Consider the following 11,471-nt stretch of genomic DNA (forward strand, 5'->3'; position numbering starts at 1 on the left):
CTTTATTTAAATAGTTGTTTATCGTACTTTTCCTGACCACCGGACATCTCAAAGTGATTTACAGCTGATGAAGTAGTAAAGACATAACAAAGAAACTTAGACATAGAATTTACAGTGCAGAAAGAGGCCATTCGGCCCATTGTATCTGCACCGGCCCATGGAAAGATCACCCTACTTAAGCCCACACCTCCACCCTATCCCCGTAACCCAGTAACCCCATCTCACCTTTTTGGACACTAAGGGCAATTTAGTATGGCCAATCCACCTAACCTGCACATCTTTGGACTGTGAGAGGAAACCAGAGCACCCGGAGGAAACCCACGCAGACACGGGGAGAACATGCAGACTCCACACAGACAGTGACCCAAGTTGGGAATCGAACCTGGGACCCTGGAGCTGTGAAGCAACTATGCTAACCACTATGGTACCATGTCACCCAGTACTTTGGTGCTGCTGTATATGCCCGAGTATATGTAGATAAATCCATAAGAAAGGTACATAATATTTTGAGCTTTATAATTAGGGGTTTGGAATAGGATGGCAAGGATAATGATAAGTTTGCACCATTCAATGGCTGAGGCCACAATTACAGTGCCTGTATGAAGTTCTTTGTACTGTGCAATAAGATATGGATTAAAGCCATTGAAAGTGAGTTGTGTAGATTCAGCAGGGTTAAGAAGCGTTGGTAACCAGGAGCAACTCAGGATACTGGTACTACTTCCACTGGAACAAGGAAAATTACATTTAGAACAGAGTTTATTTTTAAAAAAATAAAAAAATTTAGACTACCCAATTCTTTTTTTTCCCCAATTAACGGGCAATTTAGTGTGGCCAATTCACCTACCCTGCACATCTTTGGGTTGTGGAGGTGAGACCCACACAAACACAGGGAGAATGTGCAAACTCGACACAGACAGTCACCTGGGGCCAGGATCGAACCCGGGCCCTCGGCGACATGAGGCAGCAATGGAACAGAGTTCTAACTTATGTTTAAAAAGTAATTTACAAGGTGTCGGCATCACTGGCTAGGCCAGCGTTTATTGTCCAAACCTACATGTCCTCGATAAGGCACTGGTGAGCAACTTTCTTGAACCACTGCAGTTCTTGTGATGATTATATTTGGTTGTAATGGTTGGATTTAACTGAGGGGCTGGTTAGGCCATTACAGAAGGCAGATAATAGTCAACCTCATTGCTGTGAGTACCAGACCAGGTAAGGATGCAGATTTCCTTCCCTAAAGGGTTTCAGCGAACCAGATGAGTTTTTACACTAGTATCAAGGTCACCATTACCCAGATGAGCTTTTTATTTCAGATAAAAACTAATTTAATAACTGAATTTAAATTTTCCAGCTGCTGTGTTGAGGTTTGACCTTGTGTCTCCTGATCGTTACTTCGAACCTCTGACATGGTGATTTTAATAAGGACAAGAGGAGACCACACCGAGTAAAATAAACAAACGTAGTTTTATTTACAACACAATATGTACACTGCCCGATAGATCCCTACCGAGTTCCTGTTCTGCTTGGTGCCTCACTGACTGACCTTTATACAAAAGTTAATAGAGATCCTCTGCCCCTAGCAGGGGAGCTCGTACTCAACAAGGACCACAAGGAAGGTAATCATTTCCAACCCGAACGCCCCATGCGAGATATAATAATAATATTTTATTGTTACATGTATGGAGTTACTGTGAAAAGCCCGTAGTTGCCACATTCCTGCGCCTGTTCGGGTAAGCTGGTACAGGATTTGAACGCGCGCTGAGATATTAGTGATTAAATAGTAAAACAAGCCCAAGGGGATGAATGGTCTATTCATGTCAGCAGCACGGTAGCACAGTGGTTAGCACTGCTGCCTCACAGCGCCAGGGATCCGGGTTCAATTCCAGCCTTGGGTGACTGTGTGGAGTTTGCACGTTCTCCCCGTATCTGCGTGGGTTTCCTCCCGGTGCTCCGGTTTCCTCCCACAGTTCAGGAACGTGCAGGTTAGGTGGGTTGACGATGATAAAATGCCCATTAGTGTCCAGGGATGTGCAGGTTAGGTTATGGGGTGGGAGAGGGAGGGGGAGGGGGAGGGGGAGGGGGGAGTGGACCTGGGTGGGGTGCTCTTTCAGAGGGTTGGTGTAGACCTGATGGGCCGAATGGCCTCCTTCTGCCCTGCAGTGATTTTCTGATTCTATGAACACTAGTCCAGTGGCAGAACCATGATATATTACCACACTCCAAAAGCATATATAAAGGGATAAAAGGGCTACTTTCACTGCTTGGTGAGTCACCGGCAAGGGTCCACCAATTAAAAAATATCACTAAAGAGAGTGAGGTGAGAAGAAATTTCCTGATGCAGAACTATTGCAGCAAGGAATAGCAGAGGGATCAGTGACAAGGGAGCAGAGCTTTGAAGTGATTGGTAGAAGGATTAGTGGGGAGAAAAGGAAAAACATTTTTACCCAGAGGTTTGTGACGGTTTCACCGTCTGAAAAGAGAGTAGAGGCAGAACGACTCAACGTATTTAAGAGGATATGCACCTGGACAGTGGGAATAGGCTGGGCGGCCTGTTTATCAGTCAGCGCAGATACAATCATAAAAGTAAATTACTGTGGATGCTGGAATCTGAAACAAAAACAGAAAATGCTGGACAATCTCAGCAGGTCTAACCGCATCTCTGGAGAAAGAACGGAGCTAATGTTTCGAGTCTGGATGACTGCAGATACAATGAGAACCAAGTGGCCTCTTTCTGTGCAAGAATAAGGTGGGGGGAGTGGAAGGAGTTTCCTCACCCAGACAGGGGGCTCCCAGACTGATCGTACTATCTCAACAGGAAATCTCAGCAGACGGGCCTCCTTCCCCGGGTGTTGTGGGGCAGGATAGAACTGGAGAATGAGAGTGAGAGAGACTCCTGAGGAAGGAGAGCTATTTGGGATTTTCAAGCTTCGCTCCATAATCTGCCCCCACCAGTTCTCTCCTTTAGTGCCAGGATTCTGTCCTGTCCTTCAACTGGTCCAGTTCTTACTGGTTTCCACTGGCTCCCTGCACCCCTACCAATGAACTCCAACATTCTTGTCCCAAATAACTTCCAACTGCTGTTCCTCAGCAAACCTCTTCAGCCTCATTCCCGTTGTTAACCAACACACTCTCCCTTTTCTCTGCTCTGTCATTAGAGGCTAACATGCCACTTGCTCTCTGGAACTGCTTTGCAAAATTCTTACACCTTATCTCCTCACTGCTCCTTTCAAAAACTCACGATAGTCCTTTCTCTTCAAACCCACATTGTTTGAAATGTTCCTTTCCACCAGGTGTCCATCTTTATTTTCCACTGAGCAAACTGACATGTTGCGTGCAAGTTATTGGTGAATAGAATCTGAATTAGGTCATCTTTGGACCTCGTACTCCCAGCCTATTTATGGGTTCAAAATAATAGAAAATAATAATCAGTAAACTAAACAATAATTACAGAGGTGACCGTCCCTGGTGGGGCACTATAATTAAAATGAAACATCAAAAGGAAACTTAGTAAATTAAATCAAAATGTCATTCCTGGGGGTGATGATGCACCCCAACCCCTGCAGCGCTCACCAGTCGCAGAAGGCCTGAAGCGTGACGGTGGACACCACGGGTGTATTCCCTCTCCAAGGTCACCCGGCCATGAATGTAGCCGCTGTAGAGGAGCAGGCAATCGGGTCTGACCAGTCCCTCGACCACCCGCTGCCCGGGCCTGTTCATGGGCAACCTGGTTAGGTCAAGGAACAAACAGCCTTATATGTTTCTTTAAAATAAGTTTTGAGGCCCTAATTAAATTTTTCCAATTAAGGTGCAATTTAGCGTTGTCAATCCACCTACCCTGCACATCTTTGGGTTGTGGGCGAAACCCACGCACGGGGAGAATGCGCAAACGCCACACGGACAGTAACCCAGAGCTGCGATCGAACCTGGGACCTCGGCGCTGTGAGGCATCAATGCTAAGCACTGCGCCACCGTGCCGCCCTTTATATGGATTTATATTGCATATCGTCAATTTATTTGACCCTTTTAGAGTTTCACAATATTCTGGTATTTTGGTCTTCTTCACATCCTGAACTCAAAGGATTTACGCTGTGGTTATTTATTGCATTGGTTCTTTTGGACTCTCACAGTTGTTGCTTCTGTTTCTACAGCAGGCTACTCCAGTTATGCGAGGAGGTTGTATGTTTTGGCTGACTCTCCAGCCACATGCGCACAGTCCGGATTTCCGCAATTATCGGTGCACTGGGTACCTCCTTCAGCTCCCCTGATATCACAGGTATGTCTGGTATGTAGGATGTAACTAGTGAGCTGGAATTAGCTAATCCCAGTCAGGACAGCAATACCAGGTTTGAAAGGGGAGTGGTGAGGAATGGGAGATCAGTCAGGGTTTTTGCTCCTGATCACTATTCAGCAACACCTACTGGAAAATCCACATTTGTGGAGGTTGTGAGAAGATGGATAAAAATGGCTGATCAGTAACGGCTGCTAAAAATCCCAATGAAATTCTTGTCTAATCTCACACTTTGGTGAGGGTGGAAGGCAGTCCAATGGGACTGAACCCTAACAAAGAGTCAAAATCTACCCATGGTTATGTCATAGATTATCATAGATCATAGAATTTACAGTGCAGAAGAAGGCCATTCGGCCCATCGAGTCTGCACCGGCTCTCGGAAGGTCAACACCTCCACCCAACACTAAGGGCAATTTTGGACACGAAGGGCAATTTATCATGGCCAATCCACCTAACCTGCACATCTTTGGACTGTGGGAGGAAACCGGAGCACCCGGAGGAAACCCACGCACACACGGGGAGGATGTGCAGACTCCGCACAGACAGTGACCCAAGCCGGAATCGAACCTGGGACCCTGGAGCTGTGAAGCAATTGTGCTATCCACAATGCGACCGTGCACTGTCAGCTTAGAAGTGGCCACAGAAAACTTTACACCTTTATACTTTCCAACTTTGGGATTCTGACAGAGAGTGTCCAACAAGTTGGACGATAAAGTCCCACCAGATTCTTATGAACGGCCCCTGTACTGTCTGAGTGGGAGCTCCAAGACAAGTCGTGGCCAAGTTGCTTAGCATCCCGTTTCCCCAGAAGTAAAGAAAGCTGCTTTCTTCCTTCAGTCTGACGGTAGTGAGCACTCTACAAAGGAATGAACCACAAAATCAACAAGGAATACTATTGCCTCGGGCAGTTCAAAGTGATTCCTGAGCAAGGGGTGGGATAAGGGATGGTTCAAGACCAGCTGCAGGCAACAATGAAACTGCACCAGGCTCCACAGCACAGAAGAAGCGCTACAGTGGCTTGGGCAGAACCACCACCTGCCGTTGCGTACAACCAGAGGTATCAGATGTGAATAACACGCAGTGTGGGGCTGCACAGGGTGATGCTTCATCCTGTGGCACAGCAGCGGAGCATCTCACTTCAGTAAGCCTCTATCTGTCATAAGATCGCAAAGTAGGACAGCACACAAGGCCATTTGGCCCATTGAGTCTGCAGTAGTTCCTTGGAAGAGCAGTTCAATTTCGTTCCACTCCCCTGTTCTTTGATGGCATCTATAAGTTTCAAAATAGTACTCTGTACAATCAAGTCATTAGTGTGTATCAAAGCCAGCAGTGTTCCAGTGCTGAACCCTGACGGGTCTGAAAAGCAGCCAGCACCCACCCATTCGCAACAACTTTATTTTCTATCCCTTAGTCAATTTTCTACCCTTGCTGTCACTATCCCTTTTATCCCACTGGCTCCAATTTTGTTAACAAGCTTCTATTGTGGTGTTTTATCAAACATATTTCGCAAGTCCATATACACAATGTCAAATGCATTGCCCTCACCCAACATCAAACTTGTACTTAAAAAGCACTTTTCATGCCCCAAGCCACTTCACAGAGCATTATAAAATTTGACATGCTCTCTGTTACTTCATCAACAACTTTAATCAAGACAGACAGGCTTTGCAGGTCCATGCTGGCTCTCCTTCAGTCGTCCCTGTTTGTCCAAGTCTCAGTTTGTTTTCTTCTAGAATATTGCTTCCCAAAGCTTCCCCACCATGGCCATTAAATTAACTGGCCTGTAATTGCCAGGCTTATCCTTCACTCCTTCTTTTGCAATTTGCAATCCTCAATCCTCCAGTCCTCTGGCACCATTCCTGGAATTCCCTAACAGCACTGTGGGTGTACCTACACCACATGGACTGCAGCAAAATAAATTGACAATGTGCAATATAAACCCATATAAAGGGCAGCAGTTCAAAAAGTTGATTCGCCACCACCTTCTCAAGGGCAATTAGGGATGGGCAATAAATGCTCGGCTCAGCCAGGAACATCCACATCCTGAGAGAATTTTTTAAAAATAAATTGTTATTTACCCGGTTTTAGTGCCTGATTGTGATAGATTACCAATGTGAAATTCTAACTGCATGGTTTAAATTATAGAATCCCTACAGTGCAGAAGGAGGCCATTCGGCCCATTTAGTCTGCACCGACTCTCTGAAAGAGCACCCTACCTTTTTGTTTATAAATTTAAAGTACCCAATTATTTTTTTTCCAATTAAGGGACAATTTAGCATGGCCAATTCACCTACCCTGCCCACGCAGACATAGGAAGAATGTGCAAACTCCACACGAACAATGACCTGGAGGCGGGATCAAACCCGGGTCCTCAGCGCCGTGTGGCAGCAGTGCTAACCAGGAGCATCCTACCTATGCCCTATCTCCGTAACCCCACCTAACCTGCACATCTTTGAACTGTGGGAGGAATACGGAGCACCCGGAGGAAACCCACGCAGACACGGGGAGAAAATGCAAACTCCACACAGTCACCCAAGGTGGGAATTGAACCCAGGTCCCTGGCGCTGTGATGCAGCAGTGCTAACCACTGTGCCACCCAGTATTGACACAGTGATAGGTGCATATCTCTGGTATCTGGTGTATCCTTCACTCCACCTTCCGCCGCCTTTGCCCGAAGCTCGATAATTCCCTCCCTAAAACTCTCCAACAAAATGGTTCTTAAAACCCCCTTCACCAACCAAGCTTTTCGTCACCCGGGCCCAATATCTCCTGAGGTGACTTGGGGTCGAATGCTGTTCATTAACCCTCCTGCAAAGCACCATGGGACATTCTCACTACTCTCAAAAGGTGCTACGGCAGTTGTTGGCAGTATGATGGGCAAAGCGTGGCAGGCATGATTGAGAAGCAGCATCTCCATTGGTAAAATTTAGCTGATCCTGTGGGAGATCCCTGGATGAGATTCCAGGCCCTTTCAGGGCAGCAAGCCAGTTCTGTGTCAGTTAGAAGCCTCACAGTTCAGCTTTCCCTGCAGGAGCCTTGCTGTGTTCTGGCAGTTGCTGAAGCCCACATCTGGGTGTAATTACTGTGTATCCTCCAACCTTCTCCCCATCCACACACACACACACACACCTCCCCCACCATACAACCCTGGGCTTTCTTAAGAGCCCAGAACAAAGAACCGTGGCTTCTGAGTGACCGTTTGTTTTTTCAAGCATTCTTCTTCAAATGAACTTAACTTTCTTTTCTCAAGTATTTCATTCAACTAGGGAAGCTCCACTCCACTAAAGTAATGTCTGCCCGAGGCCGGCTGAAATAGCTTTGGGTGGGCAGTTAGTGAGACTTGTGCAGCACTTGTGAGCCCAGCAGTTCACACCTCGCAGGTTTCATTGCTGCCTCCTCGCCAATTGGGACAAAGAAAATTTGCACAAAGAGCACTATCCTCCTGTCTGACTTCCCCACTCCCTCCACGTTTAAAGTTTAATTTGTACAATTCCCTGGAGCTCCTGCGTTATTCAAGAGGCAGATATGAAAGACAGTTCCTTTTTTGAGGTTAAAGTCGGAGCGTGGTGTGATCAGAGTGTAAAGTACAAAGAGAGGGACAGAAGTTAGTGGTCGATCTGGACTTGGGATGCACTGAAGACAGGGCTACCCTATACACACACATACACACACATACATACAACACCCACCACATATTGATCTTTCTTACCAGATCCGCTTCTTGGAACTCCCCCAATTGCTCTCCGAGTAAGAGTCTGATTGAAACACACTCCAGATAGCACACCAACCCCTGCCCCTGACTCAGGGACTCCTCAGGGTCTTAAAGCCTGGGTTATTTAGCAAGCGGCTGGAACTCCAGTGACGAGGGCGACGAACCCAGGCAGCCAGTAAGTTTACATGCTTGGTGACTTTTTTGAGGTCAGCTTCAGCAAGGTTGTTTCAAGCCATTCACTCCCTCGACTCCCCCCCCCCGCCCCCCCCCCCCCCCCCATGTCCCGTTGTCTTCAGATCACTGTTTCCATCACAGACGTTCCTATAGTTTATGGATAACCGGAATGGTCAGCACCTCGGCCAACTGCTCACTATTTAACGTGTGAGCCGCAGTGTTCAGTCTAGATCAGCTATTCGACCATGTGGGTCTTCGCAGCTGAGCCCAATCTTGCCCTCAACCAACATTCACACTTTCCCAGCCAGGTCAGGACAGAGTGATTGGGAGTGAGGACCCTGGTTCATTTACACCCCCCACACTCCTCTCCCCATCTAATCCAGAGGTGCTGAGATCCATTGTGATGACCTTCCTCGTGTCTTGTTTGAAATCAGTCAATTTAGCACTGAGTCGACAGTATTCCATCTCACTGGCCATTCACCAGTCCATGCAGCTGCCTCACCCAGCCTCCACCAGCCAGCAACTTCTCTCCCTAATATTCACCTTTCTGGAATCCACCTGACATAGAGAGCTCCCACATGGGAGCTGCTCGGGGAAAGCTATTTGATTTTGATTTGATTTGATATATTGTCACATGCACCAAAGTACAGTGAAAAGTATTTTTCTGCGGCCGAGGGAATGTACACAGTACGTACATAGTAGACAAAAAAAGAATAATCGACAGAGTACATTGACAAATGGTACATCGACAAACAGTGATTGGTTACAGTGTGGAACAAGGGGCCAAACAAAGCAAATACACGAGCAAGAGCTACATGGGATGTCGTGAATACTGTTATTAAAGGGAACAGATCAGTCCGAGGGGGAGACGTTGAGGAGCCTAGTAGCTGTGGAGAAGAAGCTGTTCCTGTGTCTGGGTGTGCGGGTCTTCAGACTTCTGTATCGTCTGCCTGATGGAAGGGTCTGGAAGAAGGCAATGCCTGGGTGGGAGGGGTCTCTGATAATGCTGTCTGGCTTCCTGAGGCAGCGGGAGGTGTAGACAGAATCAATGAGAGGGTGGCAAGCTTGTGAGATACATTGGGCTGAGTTCACCACAGTCTGCAGTTTCTTGCGATCTTGGGCCGAGCAGTTGCCATACCAGGCTGTGATGCAGCCGGATAGGATGCTCTCTAAGGCGCATCTGTAGAAGTTTGTGAGAGTCGATGCAGAATTTCTTTAGCTTCCGTAGGAAGTAGAGACGTTGTTGGGCTTTCTTGACTGTTGTATCAACGTGAGTGGACCAGGACAGACAGGTGATGGTGACCCCCAGGAACTTAAAGCTATCGCCGATCTCCACTTCGGAGCCATTGATGCAGAGTGGTTGGGGGGGAGGGGGGCAGCGGGGGGGGGGGGGGGGGGGGTCGTGCTATGCTTCCTGAAGTCGATGATCAGTTCCTTGATCTTTCTGACATTTAGAGAGAGGTTGTTTTCGGTACACCATGGTAACCAAGTGATTTATCTCCCTTCTGTAGTCTGATTTGTCGTTATTTGAGATATGACCCACCACAGTTGTATCATTCGCAAACTTATAGATTGAATTGGAGTTAAATCTTGCCACACAATCGTGTGTGTATAGGGAGTACAGTAGAGGACTGAGCACACATCCTTGCTGGGCCCCAGTGTTGAGGACTATTGTGGAGGAGGCGCTGTTGCCTATCCTGACAGATTGCGGTCTGTTGGTGAGGAAGTCAAGTATCCAGCTGCACAGGGAGGGGTCAAGACCAAGATTGCAGAGCTTGGTTATAAGTCTTGTCGGGATAATGGTGTTGAAGGCGGAGCTGTAGTCTATGAACAACAGTCTTACATAGGTGTCCTGATGCACAATCAGTAACTTCAGAAGCAAGATTGGAGACAATTGAAGGCTTTAATATGCTAGCTGTTTCCTCCGTCAGCGCAGGTACAGAAGAAAGCTGCTGGGGCGGCACGGGCTCTTATACCCCACCTTGCAGGGCGGAGCTAATGTACGGGCTTAACCAATGGGAACAAATACATTCTCCACCAATGATATTCCGGCATTACCAGGTGCCGTAATCCTTCTAACACAGACTACCACATTCACCCCCTGTTAAAAAAGAGTCCGGCGGGGGTGGTGGCTTTGTATTACAACGTGGTAAAGTGGTAGAAGTTACAGTTATGAAGGTACCGTAATACCTCCGTACAGCGTTTTACCTTATTACATCTTAACTATTTACAACGGTAATGTACATTTCAAAATGAAGCAATTAGTCAATTGGGGGCCCTGGTCGTTGTCTGCGATCATCGTAGCTTTGGTGGAGGTTCGGGCGTCTGTGACTCCGGGAGCGTGGTTTCGTCTTCTGTGGCAACTTCATCACCCCTAGACGGGGCCAGTGGAAGGACCGACTGACCTGGGAAGGGGGCGGCTGTGGGGTGCGCCGGTGGGCGGGAGGGCCTAGATGGGGCCGGTGGAAGGACCGATCCACCTGGGAAGGGGGCGGTTGTGGGGTGCGCCCATGGGAGGGAGGTTGGGACTGGTGGCGGGGATGTGTGTGGGGATCCAGCGGGCGCCAGGTCCCGTAGGGAGACCGTATCCTGTCGGCCGTCGGGGTACGCCACATAGGCATACTGAGGGTTAGCGTGACGGAGACGGACCCTCTCGACCAATGGGTTCGATTTGTGCGCCCGCACGTGTTTTTGGAGCAGGATAGGTCCGGGAGCTGCCAGCCAGGTTGGGAGCGAGGTCCCAGAGGAGGACTTCCTGGGGAAGACAAGAAGACGTTCGGGAGGTGTTTGGTTGGTCGTGGTACAGAGCAGTGACCGGATGGAGTGGAGGGCATCCGGGAGGACTTCCTGCCAGTGGGAGACTGGGAGATTCCTGACCACAGGGCCAGTAGGACGGTCTTCCAGACCGTTCCGTTCTCCCTCTCTACCTGTCCGTTTCCCCGGGGGTTGTAACTGGTCATCCTGCTCGAGGCAAAGTCCTTGCTGAGCAGAAATTGACGCAGTTCGTCGCTCATAAAGGAGGACCCCCATCGCTGTGTATGTAGGCGGGGAAACCGAACAGCGTAAAGATGCTATGGAGGGCTTTTATGACGGTGGTTGTGGTCATGTCGGGGCAATGGGAATGGCGAATGGGAACCGGGAGTATTCGTCAATCACGTTCAGGAAGTACGTGTTGCGGTCGGTGGAGGGGAGGGGGCCTTTGAAATCCATATTGAGGCGCTCAAAGGGACGGGAAGCCTTTATCAGGTGCGCTTTCTCTGGCCTGTAGAAGTGCAGCTTGCACTCCGCGCAGATTTG

At 48.3% G+C, this 11,471-nt stretch overlaps 1 protein-coding gene across 2 annotated transcripts in view; it reads right to left on the reverse strand.

Moving 5' to 3' along the window:
- Positions 1-8,165, reverse strand: part of mfap2 (microfibril associated protein 2) — a 48,244-nt gene extending 40,079 nt beyond the window's left edge. Inside the window, exon 1 of one of the 2 annotated variants that reach the window (XM_072478332.1) lies at positions 7,998-8,165. The gene's annotated coding sequence lies outside the window, so the exon portion shown is untranslated. Of the gene's footprint in view, positions 1-3,570; positions 3,697-7,997 lie in introns of those variants that run through there. The other variant, XM_072478333.1, reaches the window with a different exon arrangement.
- Positions 8,166-11,471: the final 3,306 nt, after the last annotated feature.

Source organism: Scyliorhinus torazame, chromosome 16, assembly GCF_047496885.1.
Source record: "Scyliorhinus torazame isolate Kashiwa2021f chromosome 16, sScyTor2.1, whole genome shotgun sequence".
In the NCBI taxonomy this organism is placed as follows: Eukaryota; Metazoa; Chordata; class Chondrichthyes; order Carcharhiniformes; family Scyliorhinidae; genus Scyliorhinus; species Scyliorhinus torazame.